Raw genomic sequence first — 16,704 nt, forward strand, 5'->3', positions numbered from 1 at the left:
CATTATTCCTAATCTTCCAGCAATTCTGCACACTTCAGTTATTATCATAACCTGGAACTTCCAATGAGAAAACAGAGTTTCAGTATGACAAATGTCCTTCCCTAGATGAGCCACTAAGTACTGAGGAAAGAGTCAAGCTCAAGTTTGCAAACTCTAAGATGTGTGTTCTGTTCTAAGAATATGCACAGTTGAGAGCAGTTAATATCACACAATTGTGATAACAAGAAGTTGTCCTTTCAGGAAAAAGGGAGCAGCCCTGACTCCATTTAATAATAACAACACTTGCCAAATAAAAGAAGGAAGGCATAGTGAAATGTAGAAATGATACAGGGGGACAGCCATCACTGACCCCAGAGTGGTGGCCCAGAGGATTACATGCAGGTCCCAATTTTATATCAATGCTCATGTCTTTGAGAAGTACAAAGAATTTAGCCTCTGGTTTTTTGTTTTGTTTTTAAAATATTTCCTTAACCAAATATTTTCCTTAACCATTCACGCTGCTACAGCTTGGCATCATCTCACCCTTAATTCTGCAACCACCTTCCACAGGCTATTTAATATTACAGATGTCCTGTTTAAATACCAATTCCTGGGACCAGAAGGTGGCATGGTGGTTGGGGTGCTAGACTCCCACATGGCCAACCATGGTTCAAGTCTCAGACCTGGCAGCTTGCTCTCTCACTCTCTCTCTCTTCTTCTCTCATCAAATTTTTTTTAAAAAAATCATAAAAATTCAAATTAAATAAAAAAATAATATCTTAATTATCAACTACTCCCCATAGTCTCCAGGATACTGTCCATACATGTTAGGCCGTCATGATAAGTGGTCCTTGTCTGCCTTCCTAACCTCATCTCTGCATGTTCCCCACAGGATCCAGGAATACAGACATGCCAAGCCCCTCTTAGTTCCTCCCAAATCCATGCCTATCCCAGGGATTTTTGCAGGGGTATTTTTCTTGTTCTTGAGAGCCCTGGTTCCTTACTCATTCTCTGGCTCACCACTGACATCTTTCAAGTCTCCTCGAATACACATATCAACATTTCAGAGTTCTTGGCCACATGTCCCTAAATTACAAAAAGATTCCAGGTTCTTGTCTCACCTACCTCAAGGAACTTTATTAAAACCCAGCTACTATCTTAAACAATAAAATAAATCATTAGAACGAATCTTTGCAATAAAGGATTAACTGGCAATAATAACAAAAGGAAAGCAGGAAAATCAGATATTGGTGGGAAGTGGGGGGATTTGTGGTGATAAGGTGGCACAACAGATTCTGCCTCTTGAACATTTAGGGTGCATGAGAAACTAAGATATCTAAGGGGCAAAATTGATATGAAGGCACTGGCATGGTCCTGCCTCCCAGCATCATGGGATATAACGTCACAGAATTAAAGAGAAGAAAATGTTATCTGCTGTTTCATAGGAGACCTTGGACCTAGCTAGCTAGCTGGGCTGCAGTTTGGCTCCCACCTGCTTATGTAGATCTACCTATTAGCAGTTACAAAAATAGGGACCAGCAGTTGGCATAATGGCTGTATCGCTGGACTCCCATGTAGTTGACTGCAGTTCGAGTCCCAGACCCAATGGCTTAAACTCACGCCAGGTACTTGTGCATGCATGCCCAAGATCCCAAGAGGAGAATAAAGGAGAAGGGATTGTGGCATGGCCATCCCCCCTGGGGGCTGGTTTCTTGCTTTCTGTCTCTCTGTCTCTCTCTGTCTTTCTGGCAAGTGTACACACTCTATGGCAAATCTTCTCAAAAAAAAAAGAATTAAAAAAAATAAAACAGTTACAAAAATAGCACATCTGGGAACCAGCAGTTAGCGTAATGGCTATGTCGCTGGACTTCTGCGTAGTCAACCGTGGTTCACGTCCCGGAGCCGGTGGCTTAAAACTCACACCGGGCACGTGTGCGTGCGTGCCCAAGATCCCAAGAGGAGAATGGAGGAGAAAGGATTGCAGCGTGACCATCTCCCCTGGGGGGTGATTTCTCGCTTTCTGTCTCTATGTCTCTTTCTGTCTGTCTGGCGAGCGCACGCGCCCTACAGTGAAAACCTCTCCAAAAAAAATTATAAATAAATAGCACATCTTATTTTAATACATCATCTATCATAGTGGACTTTGAGGTTTTCTTGCTTTTACTTTGTGTAATAATTACATATGCTTCCATGAATGTCTCCTTAGGGCAGATTTGGAGCAGCAGAATTGCTAGATCATTGCCATTGCCAAATTATCTTTCCAGTAGTTTGGACCAATTTGTTCTCTCATGAACAAGGTTTGGAATTAACTGTTTCCACTGACGTTCTTCAGTACATTATAACTTTTAACTTTTTCCAATCAGATGAGCACATCTTTTGCCTCAAATGTGAAGGGGGGATAGTGGTGAAATAGTACAGTGCAGCACTTGGCAAGGCAGAGCCACGAGGGGTCCATTTCATATCTGGAGCCCTCCCTGAGTATATCAGGCATCGTGTGTGGCCATGTTCTGGGGCTAAGGCTGGGGACATCAGGACCCCGTTGGGCATTCCATGTCTCTGTCTGTCTTGCTCTGTCTCTCTCACTTATGGAATATGTAAATAAACTTTAAAAATTTTGGAAGATACAGTGAACTGTCTTGTTAAGACTATGTGTAGGGGAACCAACAGATGGCATAGTAGTTATGTTGCTGGACTCCCACATGGCCAACCATAGTCTGAGTCCCAGACCTGACTGCCTGAAATTCACACTGGACACATGTGTGTATGTGGCCAAAATCTAGGAGGAGAATTAAGGGGAAGGGTTTGTGGCAGGGCCATCCCCTCTGGGGGGGGGGGTATTTCTTGCTTTCTCTCTTTCTGTCTCTCTGGTGAGTGGATGCACCCTATAGAAATAATCTCTCTAAAAAAATTATGTGTAGGCAGACAGAGCTGTGAATGCACAGAGGAAAGGCCATGTGAAGATGCAAGGAAGAGATGGATATCTGCCAGTTGAGGAGAATTGCCTCAAAAGAATACCCCTGCTGGCCCATTGATCTCAAACTTCCAGCCTCCAGATCCGTGAGAAAATAAATTTCTGTAGTTCAAAAACAGAATAAAAAAGATTGTGTATAAGTCATATATCAGATATATTTTTTAAAGAATTATTTAATTTTAGGTTTTTTTTTTAATTTGCTATAGGGCACATGCACTCACCTGAGACAGACAGACAGAGAGAGAGAAACAGAGACACAGAGAGAGAGAGAGGAAAGGGGAAAAAAAAAGCCACTAGCTCTGGGACTCAAACCACAGTCAGTCATGTAGGAGCCCAGCACATTAATCACCATGACACTTGCTAGCTGCAGAGATATTATTTTTTAATAACTGCAAACATCAAAGTCTTCCATTTCACCTCTTCATTTCATTATCTCCTATACTATAAATTCTTGGTCCTATGATTATAATCCAATTTTTTTTTGGAGAGGTTTTTTGCTATAGGGCGCGTGCGCTTGCCAGACAGACAGAGAGAGACAGAGAGACAGAAAGCGAGAAATCACCCCCCAGGGGGGATGGCCATGCTGCCATCCCTTCCCCTCCAGTCTCCTCTCAGGATCTTGGGCACGCACGCACACGCGCCCGGCGTGAGTTTTAAGCCACCAGGTCTGGGACACGAACCGCGGGTCGACTACATGGGAGTCCAACAACATAGCCATTACGCTAACTGCTGGTTCCCGATAATCCAAATTTTTTTAAGATCTTGTTAGTTTTGGGGAATTGAAAATAAATATGAAAAACTTAAATATCATTTTATTGAAGATCTAATTAATAATGGAACCAAATCCATACTACATGTCATTTTTTGTTTTTGTTTTTGTTTTCAGTGCATGTTACAGGAACTTTGTCCAAAACAAGGAGTTTCTTTAGGAAGGACTTCCCTATATAAATAGCATCTGCAGTTTCCTTTTTCTTGTATTTAAAAATACCTGTTCTGTATAGCTGCAAATAGCCAATAACTTAATCATATACCTTAGATTTTTAACTCCATTATTTAATCTTACTGCACTTATGGATGGATACTATACAGTATCACTCATCTATAGTTCATTTCCTGTCACAAAACATATAATCTGGGATTATCTATTCTTCTATCAAATATGAAGTGATTCTTACTTAACAAATTAATTTCTGAAAGTCTAACCTGAAAGCTAAGAATATGTAATTATAAATCTAAAGTCCTCTTTTTTTTCCATATTAACATCACCAAGTTAAAAAAACAGTTTTGCCCTTGGTTCTGCTTAGATTCCTTTTATCCTAGAGAGATTTTTGCTATAGGGTGTGTTCACTCACTACAAAGACAGAAAATCAGAAATCATCCCCTAGAGGGGTGGCCGTGCTGGCATTGACTCTTATGACCAAGAATAACAGCAATTTCAAGGGTTTATGCAATGTGTGATTTTTTAATTTCAGAGCCTGTAAAATTTGGTGCAAAAATATTAATAAATATATTTCTGTCATAGTTTTTTTTCATATAATTTCTCAACCTCTTACAAATTGAAAAATTATGATAATGTTTTCTAATTATGTCTAATGTATTTGGTTGAAAATGGGAAGACTATGGGACCAGCAGTTAGAGTAATGGCTATGTCGGTGGACTCCCATGTAGTCGACTGCGGTTCGTGTCCCAGACCTCGTGGCTTAAACTCACGCCGGGCACGTGTGCATGCGTGCCCAAGATCCCAAGAGGAGAATGGAGGAGAAGGGATTGCAGCATGGCCATGCCGCCGGGGTGTGATTTCTCGCTTTCTGTCTCTCTGTCTGTCTGCTGGGCGCACGCGCCCTATAGCAAAAACCTCTCCAAAAAAAAATGAGAAGACTAACAAATAAGAAAATGGATCCTAATGATACTGCATTGATGTTAAATTTCCTGGGAATAAATAATTGTTAATCATTATTATTAATTATGTTGACTTTGTGTATTACATTATTGTAGACATGACAACCAAATGGAATGTAAAATTGTGATTAGATTCTGGATTTTAAAAATAAAAAGCTTTAAAGAACATGTGGATAATTAATGAAAATTGAATGGTCATACATTAGACAATAGTATTGCATAGGTGTTAAACTTCCTTGATGTTGTATTTACATTATAATCATGGAAGAGATTGCCCTTATTCTTAGGATATATGTGCTCAAGAAATTAGGGATGGTTGGGGCCAGCAGGTGGTATAGTGGCTAAGGTGCTAGACTCCTGCATGGCCAATCACAGTTCAAGTTCCAGCCCTGGCAGCTTGCTTTCTCATTTTCTCTCTCTCTGGTGAGACCCATAGCAAATAGAATTATAATAATAATAATACTTAAATAAACTAAATAAATAATTCTTTAAAAAAGAAATTAGGGGGGGCCGGCAGGTGGCATGGTGGTTAAAGGTGCTGGTCTCCCACATGGCCAACCATGGTTCAAGTCCTAGACCTGGTGGCTTCCTTTCTCACTTTCCCTCTCTCTCTGTCTTTCTCTGGTCAAAGTGGAAAATACTAATAAATGAAGTTAAAATAAAATCATTTTTTTTAGATAAAGAAAGAAATTAGGGATGGCATGTGTTCTAAAGTCAACAATATACTCTCAGTAAGTACAGAAAAAACTGCATATGTGTGTGTATATTTATATGTACATGTATGTATATTCATATATGTATGTATTTATCAGAGTGTCTCTCTCTCTCACACACACACACACACACACACACATACACCTACACACACACACACAATTAGAAAAGGAGAATCAGAAATGGAGAGGGAGACAGAGAAGTAAATAGCAATGTGATCTGCCTGATTAATCTACATGTGGACATAGAGGTGCTCATTATACTAGTCTTTTAATTTTCATACACATTTGAAACTTTTCAAAATAAAAACTGGAAGGAAAATAATTATATTTACTTAGTGAAAGCACATTTACAATGTATAACATTTTTAAGAGCCTAGTGGGTCAATAGCTTATATATGTAAAATAGTCATTATGCATGTAGTTGGAAATGTTTTCAATGATTGATAGAAGTATTTCAAACATCACTTGGTTCTGAGATAATAGAATTAGTGCACTGCTTTTTGTATATCTCCAAAATTACCATCATGATATAGATGTTTAACAGAGATTTCAATATTCTTCACTCCCACAAAAAAGCTTCTCAAGCTCAGAAACAATCTTCTCAACCTGATCTATACAATGTTATCAAAATATCAATAGAAATTCCGACTCAACTAGGTCCATATTCAAGTACAGATAGACACGTACAAGAGAAAGAATGAGCGAATCTATAGATAATTTGAACAAAAGTCCACCAGTGCATGTGCCGTCTTTAATATCAAAAGACAGGCTTTCCCCAAATCACCCAGATAATTCGAAAAGCAACAGACCACATTCACTTTGAATACATCCTGCCACTGCCACATAGAAAAACATGATCACAAGCTCACTGAACTGAATAATTGAGAGTGAAATCCAATTGGAATGTACTGTGATTGTTAGTCTCTACAACTACAACACTGTAACTGAATTCAAGAGCTGTGTTGTCCCTGCCAAATGCTGCCTGGGTTTTTAGGCCTTCTTTTAAAAACACGAAGCTAACCCAAGTAGCAATTAGTGAAAGAGGACTGAATAAATTATACAACAAACATTTGAGCAGACCAATCAAATATTTCAGAGTAAGAAAAAAAAATGTGTCACGTCCGAAGAATGGACAAGAGAAGGAAACGGTCAACTTAATTTCTCTTCATTGTCCAACTCCATTGAATGTTTACGTAAACTCCTACTCACCTCTAATTTTGTAAGTGTGACAAGTGTTTTAAATGTTGTAAGATTGGATCTGAGTTCTGGTGATAAAGAGCTAAGAAAGTGTCAGAAGAGAAATGACAGAAAATGTTAGCAGAGTTGCAGAGCCAGTTGCCTCCTTTTTCTTACCTTCACTAACCAGTCCGCCCTTTGGGTACTGCCGAAACACAGTGGTTGACCCAGCAGAAATGATCGAGTCAGCCAGTGTTCCTTCCAGAAATGTTTGCAAGCCTTTCACTGGTGAGACCAAGAGACTAAGTTGCTCGTTGCATTGCCATTCTTTTTATAACTGATCCCATGGAAAAAGAGTTGTTTTTACTCAAGTCCGATTGTGCTAAAGAAGCAGTGGGAAGTCCCGAGAAGTGGGGAGGCAATAACTGACAAACCCACATCGAGCCACAGAATATAGTTTCTTCCTCTTTTTCATAAAATGAAACCTATCTATGAAACTGTCTCTTGTTAAAATAGCTTATTGCTACATATTATGTAAGAACACTATCATCATAATTACATTTTCTTCCTATAATAAGAAATTCTCTAGAAACCCTCCCCACAAAGAGAACCCAAGTCAGGTATGACTTCACACAATTCTTCGTCTCATCAGTAATCTATCATTTTTTAAAAGCATTCTTTCTCAATTATACTTCTAATTTTCAAAACTGCAAATGAAAACAGTTTTCTCCCTACAATTACCAAAGACCAAAACAATAATACAGTGTGTAGGCAAGGCTGTGAAGAAACAGGCACTTTCAGAACTACTGATGAGATTCTTAACATATTTAGAGGACAATTTCCGGAACCTGTCAAAAATTAAATATTGATACCCTTTGACCCAAACAACTCCATTGCTATAAATTTCTCCAAGTGATATAGTTGCATTTGTGCACAAAGACATGTGTGAAAAGATATTTGTTGCAGCATTGTTTGAGAAAGTAAATGAATATGAGCCAGCCTTGTGGTCTAGTGATTAAGGAAACTGTGTCCTACACGGCCAACTGTAGTTCAAATCCCAGCTCCACAGCTTGAAAACATTCAAGGCACATTTGTGTGTGTGTACCTAAAGTCCCACCTGGATGGAGAAATGGAGAAGGGATTACAACCTGATCACACCCCATTTGGGAGTGCTTTCTCCCACTCCCTGTCTCTCTGTCTCTCTGTGTCTCTCTGGCCAGTACACACATCCTGTGGCAATAATCTTTTAAAACTAGGTGAATATCTTGGAGATTAGCAGATGGCATAATGGTTACATCGTTGTACTCCCACGTAGTCAACCGTGGTTTGAGTCCTGGACCCAAACGGCTTAAAACTCACTCCAGGGGGCCAGCAGGTGGCATAGAGGTTAAACGTATTGGATTCTTACATGGCTGACCACAGTTCAAGTCCTGGACCTGGTGGCTTGCTTTCTTGCTTTCTGTTTCTCTCTCTCTCTGTCTCTCTCTGGTCACATTTTAAAAATAATAATAATTAATGGAATTAAACAGATAATTCTTAAAAGAGAGAGAGAGAAAGAGAGAGAGAGAGAGAAAGAAAGAAAGAAAGAAAGAAAGAAAGAAAGAAAGACAGACAGACAGACTCATGGCAGGCACATGTGTATGGGTACCCAAGATCCTGAGAGGAGAATGGAAGAGAAGGGATTAAGTCATGGTCATCCCCTAGGGGGGGGTAATTTCTCAATTTCTGTCTCTTTGTCTCTCTGACAAGTGCATGTGCCTTATAGCAAAAGTCTCTCTCTTTAAAAAAATAAATAGGTGAACATCTCTACTTAATGAATTTTACTTGTTTACTTTTCTTCAATGACTTATTTTTAAAGTCATATCTTTGAAAGTGTACTGGCATTTTTTGTTTCTGTTAGGATCTTTCATAATTTTTTACAGTGTTTCCTAGAACATTACTTAGATACAGTTGAAAAGGCAAGCTCCCATCCATGAGCCATGATAAGGATACTTTCTCTCCTAGTACTGACTGCCTTGACCTGCCACCACAAGAAATGCCAGACTCACTGCCACCCTCCTCCCCAGGGGCAACTTCATTTGCAGTGTAATCCTGTAAAATCAGGTCCAGGGATATTTCTAGGCTTTTGTAGCCCATCAGGGATTTAACTCTGATCAAGAGGTCCCAACGCCTTCAGGGCCAAACATTGCTTTATGTCACTGTAGTGAAGGTTCACCCACAACTCTGAGGATACTCTAGAATGCATATTTCCTACCTCCAGCAACACTCTCTGGTTGGATTTCCTATGAAATCACCTGCCACTGTATTCAATAATCACTGTGGGGTGATTTCATCTGTTCTAGGCTGGCTAAAATCACATATATTGTTTTATTCACATACAATATGCAGAATTTTTTTTGAGAAGTTTTTGCCATAGGGTGCATGCGCTCACCAGACAGACAGAGACAGACAGAGACAGAAAGTGAGAAATCACCCTCCAGGGGGGATGGCCATGCCACAATCCCTTCTCCTCCATTCTCCTCTTGGGATCTTGGGCACGCATGTAAATGGGCCCGGCGTGAGTTTTAAGCCACCGGGTCCGGGACGCAAACTGCAGTTGACTACATGGGAGTCCAGCAATATAGCCATTACGCTAACTGCTGGTCCCCTCCAATATGCAGAATTTTGATCCTACTACCTTAACTTTGTCTCTTAAGTTACTCCTTTTATGAAAATCTTTTTTTTTTCAAAGAAAAATTTCTGAATTCAAAAGTTGGCATAATGTAAAGTTAGTTTACCATTTCTCTTTTGAGAAAACTTGAGCATATGAAATTGGTTTTAAATTGCTTTCTCTTTGCTGACTATAATAAAATATAATTATATCCTTTGTAGCTGAAATCTTACAATATGATTTTCTACCAGTCTGCAGAATGGTAGGTAAAAGTTATTGCCTTGATTTCTGTGCCACTGAATGGATATTATTCCTGTCATTCCATTACCCCTGTTGGTGTGAAAAACATGCTCTGAATTATTTCCATTGTGATATCACCCACACCTAACTCACTCTCAGTCCTCACCAGGTTTCAACCATCCTAGTCACCCTCTGCTTACCTTCAAGTGCTCTTTTAGTTTTTTGAAAAGAATTATTTATTTCATTTATTATTATTCCCAATGGTTCAGCAAAGTGTCAACAACCTCATGGTTCCTTTTAACTTTCATGTTCTGACAGAATCATATAAATCCTGATGACCCTGAGTCACTGATTCCCTGGTCTATGGCATTCTTGGCCTTTTGATCAAGAATTTTCTCAGTGACTTTATAGAAATAGAGAGTATTGGACTTGAATTTGGTCAATCCAGCTTCATACCTTAGCTCTGCCACTCAGTAACCACATGACTTGGGCAGAGAGAGGTACCTTCCTGAGCCGTGGTTTCTGATTAATAAAATGAGGATGGTAATAATGTCTAGAGTGATGTAGAGCTACATTTGTTGGTAAAAATACCAGTGATGTACCTTTATATAAAAACGAAAGTTACTCAATGTTATGTATGGTATGATCACACTTTTTGCAAAGAACAATACATATGCACACACCCACATAAATCATCTAAATGTTTATAAAGGTACTTCTGGACAATATAGGGGTAAATGTTTTTTTTAAAAAAACCTTCATTTATTATTATTATTCTATTTTAGCTGAGAGAGAGAGAAAGCACACTGCCAGGTTCAAGACTCCAACCATGGACAGCCACGTGGGAGTCCAGTGCATTAACCACCGTGCACCTGCAGGACCCTCCAAGTGTGTGGGTTTTTTTTTTTTTTTTGGAGACGTTTTCATTATAGGGCACGCGTGTTCGCCAGAAAGACAGAGAGATAGAAAGTGAGAAATCACCCCCCCAGAGGGGATGACCACACTGCAATCCCTTCTCCTCCATTCTCCTCTCGAGATCTTGGGCATGCATGCACATGCGCCTGGCATGAGTTTAAGCCACCAGGTCTAGGACTTGAACCGCAGTCAACTACATGAGAATTCAGCGACATAGCCATTACACTAACTGCTGGTCCCCCAAGTGCTTTTAATAGCACTCTAAATGCTATATATACACACACACACCTGATTTATTCACAGATTTACTTCATCAAACATCAACTGTCAAGATAAGTCATTTGTCTACCTGAAGTAGGCTCTCTGACCGCTTACAATACAGTTTTGTCTCTCAATACTCAAATGACACAATTGAACCTGTTTTTCAAAGTTGTCAAGGCCTCTTAATTCTCAAGTCTAATTGCCTGTTACTCAGCCTATATCCTCTTTGACATTTCTACAGTATTTGACACTATTCGCTAATTCTGTCTCTTTTTTAGTGGTTTAATTTACTTATTTATTGATTGATTTACTTAGATTTTTGCTATAGTGTACGTGTGCTCACCCGAGAGACAGAAACCAAGAAATCACCCCCAGGGGGATGGCTACACCACATTCCCTTCTCCCCAATTCTTCTCTCGAGATTTTGCACACTCATGCATACGTGCCTGGCATGGAGTTTTAAGTCACTGGGTCCAGGACTTGAACCACAGTCAATAATGTGGGAGTTCAGCAATGTAACCATTACACCATCTGCTGTTCCCATTAGTAGTCTGTTTTTAAAAAATACATGTACAAGGATAAAAAAAAAAAAAGCTGTGTTACAAAAAGATACACAGTGCAAATTAAACCTATCTGATCTCTAGAGCTTAGGTCCCTTCCCCAGAAGCAATTACCAGATGTCAGTTTCTTATGTATCAGTCCAACGTTTACATAGATCCCCTTTCATATAGAAACTACAAGAAAATATATATGCTATTCTCTCCCTTACATTTTTTCGGTATAAAATTTTCCATGTCAGTACATGCATACTCATCACATCTTTTAAACTATTATACATAAACATTCCATGTATGGATGTGGCAATAATACTGTATTTAACCTGTTTTTATTAATGCAGACCCTCCTTTAGGAAGAGCTTCCACCACCACCCCGTTGTCTTTGTGTCATTTCACACTGCTATTTGTTCTATCTTTCCACTTTTTCCTTTCTAATTTCTTTTGTTGGTTTCCTATCAACCATCTACTTCCCAGAACCAACATGCTTAGCCTTCTTTTTCAGTTTCTTATTTTGGTGAACTCATCAACCACCATACCTTTTATTATCTTCTTTGGATGATCTGTGTATTTATATCTCTGATTCTGAAGTCTCTATCTTACAATCACTAGATTTTCATTTATGAGTATTTGACCACTTCACACACATAGGGCCAAATCTTTCATCTTTTGGCCCTAAAAATTCATATTCTGACTTACCTTGATAGCATTACTCAAGCTCAATACCTTGACGTACTCTGTAACTTTGCCTTTTTTTTTTTATCTTTACAAGTAGTCACCAATGCCTGCCTAGTTGCTACAATAGATTAGAGTTGTTTATAACTGAAACTGACATGTGCTTCTAAGTAATTGGCACAAAATAAAATATGCTAATGCTCATAACAGTGTACAATGGCATAAAAATAAACATTTTTCCCCTTTCATATAGAAACTACAAGAAAATATATATGCTATTCTCTCCCTTACATTTTTTCGGTATAAAATTTTCCATGTCAGTACATGCATACTCATCACATCTTTTAAACTATTATACATAAACATTCCATGTATGGATGTGGCAATAATACTGTATTTAACCTGTTTTTATTAATGCAGACCCTCCTTTAGGAAGAGCTTCCACCACCACCCCGTTGTCTTTGTGTCATTTCACACTGCTATTTGTTCTATCTTTCCACTTTTTCCTTTCTAATTTCTTTTGTTGGTTTCCTATCAACCATCTACTTCCCAGAACCAACATGCTTAGCCTTCTTTTTCAGTTTCTTATTTTGGTGAACTCAACACCCACCATACCTTTTATTATCTTCTTTGGATGATCTGTGTATTTATATCTCTGATTCTGAAGTCTCTATCTTACAATCACTAGATTTTCATTTATGAGTATTTGACCACTTCACACACATAGGGCCAAATCTTTCATCTTTTGGCCCTAAAAATTCATATTCTGACTTACCTTGATAGCATTACTCAAGCTCAATACCTTGACGTACTCTGTAACTTTGCCTTTTTTTTTTTATCTTTACAAGTAGTCACCAATGCCTGCCTAGTTGCTACAATAGATTAGAGTTGTTTATAACTGAAACTGACATGTGCTTCTAAGTAATTGGCACAAAATAAAATATGCTAATGCTCATAACAGTGTACAATGGCATAAAAATAAACATTTTTCATATGTTTAATAATGTGTACTTTAGATGATAATGTGTAACTTATAACATCTTTAAAAATGTAACCCTATCTTCCCATATTCATTTTTCAGAGTTTATGTAAGTAATTGTTATAATCACTGTTTCCTACAAACCCAATTACAGTACTATATGTAAAGTTTTAATGTACTTCCTCTGCAGAAAGTTAACTCTAATTGATATTCCATAAAAATTAACATGAACATATTAGAATTGAGGAACATGTTACATGTCCCATAGAGTAAAATTAATATGACATTTAAAAATTCTTGGTTATACTTCAATAGGTCTAATTTATGCTGAAGAAATCCATAAGGTAAGCTCGGGGGCAGCACTGCTTATCTTGAGGACAGGATGACAGATTATAATTGCTTTATTAAGTACCACATTCTGAATTCCTATGAAGCTGTAATGGCTTGTTGTGCGCTAGAGATTTTGTTATTTAGGATATAATTGATTGTAATAAACACTGTTTGCTCTTGAATAACTCCCATTTTCCACCTCAGAGAGATTTTCGTTTTGGCAGCGAATAATACGGTTACTGCATTTGTAAGCTTTCTGAAGCATTTTGAAATTCTTTCCATTGAAAAATGACTTTTACATGAAATATGATATAAATTAAATAGGTAAATTGAATTGAATGCCATATTTGTCATTTTAAGGCCACGTACAGTACATAGAAGAGCTCATCTTCATTGGCTATTAACCTGTAGTTGAAATCAATCAGACGTTGCAAAGCAAGTACCAAAATACTTAGGGAATTTTCCCATGAAATATTTATATTTTAGCTTCTGCTTTCTAATTGTCAACCTTTGTATTTACTTGATACTATCTGCCCTAATAATCTAGCAGAAATCCCCCACACTAAAACTCAAATCTCTAACATCAAGGCTAAAATTAATTACCCCTGAAAACATTTGACAGATGCTTCTACAAGTGTATGCTTCTTTTAAGCCCATTTTGACAAACTTCTGCCTTTCTTTCCTAGCTTTTATATTTCCCCCTGATAACCTCCTATCTCTCTGCCAATCTGATTTTCAGTTCTTGGCACACAAGGACACTTCCTTCTCTAGCCAAGAGAAAGCTTTACTTCCTCAATTATAAATTAGGCTTGAAAAGAAAACGATTCTCTGTTGTCTAGTTGAACAATTGAGAATTTCCATTTCACTGATGTTGTTTATTTACCTATTCTTGGAAGCTCACGCAAATGAATATTTACATGAACTCTGCTTTGACCTCATAATAATTTACTTCTGTTAAGACCAGGAAGCCAAAGATTTAGCCGAATCTGTAGATGATCTCAATTCTCATGCAAGGATTTTTATCCTAAACCCAAGTCTATTAGTATATATTTTTTTCCCTTCAGACAGGTGGCATGGTGGTCGGCCCACATGGCCGACCATGGTTAGAGTCCCTGGCAGCTTGCTTTCTCACTTTCTCTCTCTCTCTCTGTCCCTCTCTGGTCAAATTGAAATAAATAAATAAATAAAGTTTAACAGATTTCAAGAAAGGAGTAAGTAAAGATGATTTTATGAAAAAAAGGAAGGAAAAGGGAAAGTTGAATATGTTGGTATCCCTTCTTGTTGGTGCCTCTGTCAAGGATTGAATTAAATGAAAAGCATACATCAAACCAATAGGTTAAAATTGTATTTCGAGAAGAGATACAGTTTCATACTACTCTCTATATTTTTAGGTAATCTGAATTATAATACTGAAACCCAGCAAGGACCCCCTAATGTATTTTCTAAGGTTCTTGAAATATAAGGTCCATTTACATTGTAATGGGCAAGAGTAAGGAGTAAGTCTTCAGACTTTGGTTATGATAATAAAATAACATTGACCATAAACAAGGGCCATTTGACCTCTAAAACTCACTTAAAGAAAAGACAAAGTTTTCATTTCAATATGTAAGATGTTTTGTAAGATGGAAACTGCTGTGAGGCCAAAGACTCTAAGCTGAATGGTTTCAGAAATCTGAAGAGAAATTTGAGTATCTAAGGCCTCACCAATCAAGAATGCCCATGGAATGATCACATGATCATGCTCTCTTGAACCAATCACTGAACTGATCATGCACCTGGGACCTCTGCCCTTAATTTTGCCCTTAAAAATACATATGGGGAACATCTCGGGAAGACCAGGTCTTTTCAGCATGAGCTGCTCGCTCTCCTTGCTTTGCAATAAACCTATACTTTTCCTTCATCACACCATATGCCTATGGTTTGGTTTTATAGAGCTTGAGAGAACAAACCTGATTTGAGTTGGGTAACAATACAAAGAATAAAATGCAAAGGTAATGGGATCTCCCAAAATGCAGCCCTTTCTTCCAGCCTGACTGTTTTAGGACAATGGCTCTGAAAAGCAAAGTTTTGTGCAGTTTAAATATTGCTCCATATCCAGGCTTCCAATAAAAGTTTTAGTTTCTGTCACCAAGTAGTTATTAGAAGTTGTATGGGTGGGGAACAGCAGGTGGCATGGTGGTTGGGGCACTGGACTCCAACATGGCCAACCACGGTTTGAGTCCCTGAACTGGCAGTTTGATTTCTCACTTTTTCTCTTTCTTTTTCTCTTTGGTGATCACATGTATAGCAAATTTAAAAAGAATATTATAACAAATAAAATTAAATAAATAATTCTTTTTAAAAAGTAAAAGGTTGATTGGTTCCTTCATGAGAGCTGACTAAACAGTTCTTAGATTCTGGCCCAATGCTAGAAGGACACAGAAAATTTAAACCTGCATAATCTTTGCATACTCTAATCCCACCAGATGGTGCAAGTCAAGTAAATTTCTTAAGGAAAGGGACTACACACTTTGAAGACAAGCAGGGGTTTCAACACCCCAGTAGAAATTCCAGACTTAGAAAAATTGACATTTTCTTTGGAATGTATTTTTGTGGTTTTTTCCCCATGATTCTTTTTTTCTCACAGTAGAGCACTGGCTCATGTCAGTAAAGGCAGCTTGGGACACATGAGGCCTCTGTGGGAGAAACTGGAACTTCAGTCCAAACATTATTTCCCAAAGCAATAGAGAAGTGAAAATAGTGCCACTGAGCCCTTAAATCTCCACATTTCCTCCCTTTGTTGAGAGGTTTCTGAAGCACAAACTTTCTGTCTCTGTCTCCAAGGGGCCACATCAATCCCTCTTTCCAGTTCTGTTCTGCCCTGAGTAAAACTCAAGCAAATGTATAAAGGGACTTCCAAAAAAATAAAAGGAATTAAAGTACACATCTGTTTTGGTGCCAAAAAAATGGAAATAATGCATAGTTTTGCTTTGTTTTTAAGTTTGCTAGAGGGTGTGTGTGTTCACTGGAAAGACACAGAAAGAGAGAGAGAAGGCAAGAGTGTACCTCCTCACCATGGGGGATGGCCATGCAATCCCTTCTCTTCTATGTCACTCTTCTTTCAGGATTTTTGGCATACCCACACACACACCCAATGTGTTCCTCAAGCTGACAGGACTCAAACAGCTCATAGCTGAGTGGGATCATCTAGGCACCTCAACCACCATGCCAATGGTTGGTTCCATGCATAATTTGTTTGTTTGTTTGTTTTTTAGAAGTGTTTGCATTAGGGCTCATGTGCTCCCCAGAGAGAGAGCAAGACAGAGACAATGAGAGGCAAAGTGAGAAATCACCCCCCAGGAGGGATGGCCACAATGCAA

The 16,704-nt window shown here is 38.4% G+C and overlaps 1 protein-coding gene across 1 annotated transcript in view; it reads right to left on the bottom strand.

The window, feature by feature from the left end:
* The window catches only part of TASL (TLR adaptor interacting with endolysosomal SLC15A4), a 21,058-nt gene extending 13,917 nt beyond the window's left edge, over positions 1-7,141 (bottom strand). Inside the window, exon 1 of the mRNA XM_006158484.3 lies at positions 6,919-7,141. The gene's annotated coding sequence lies outside the window, so the exon portion shown is untranslated. The remainder of the gene's footprint in view (positions 1-6,918) is intronic.
* Between the last annotated feature and the right edge of the window lie 9,563 nt (positions 7,142-16,704).

Source organism: Tupaia chinensis, unplaced genomic scaffold (genome assembly GCF_000334495.1).
Source record: "Tupaia chinensis unplaced genomic scaffold, TupChi_1.0 Scaffold000600_1, whole genome shotgun sequence".
Lineage (NCBI taxonomy): Eukaryota > Metazoa > Chordata > Mammalia > Scandentia > Tupaiidae > Tupaia > Tupaia belangeri.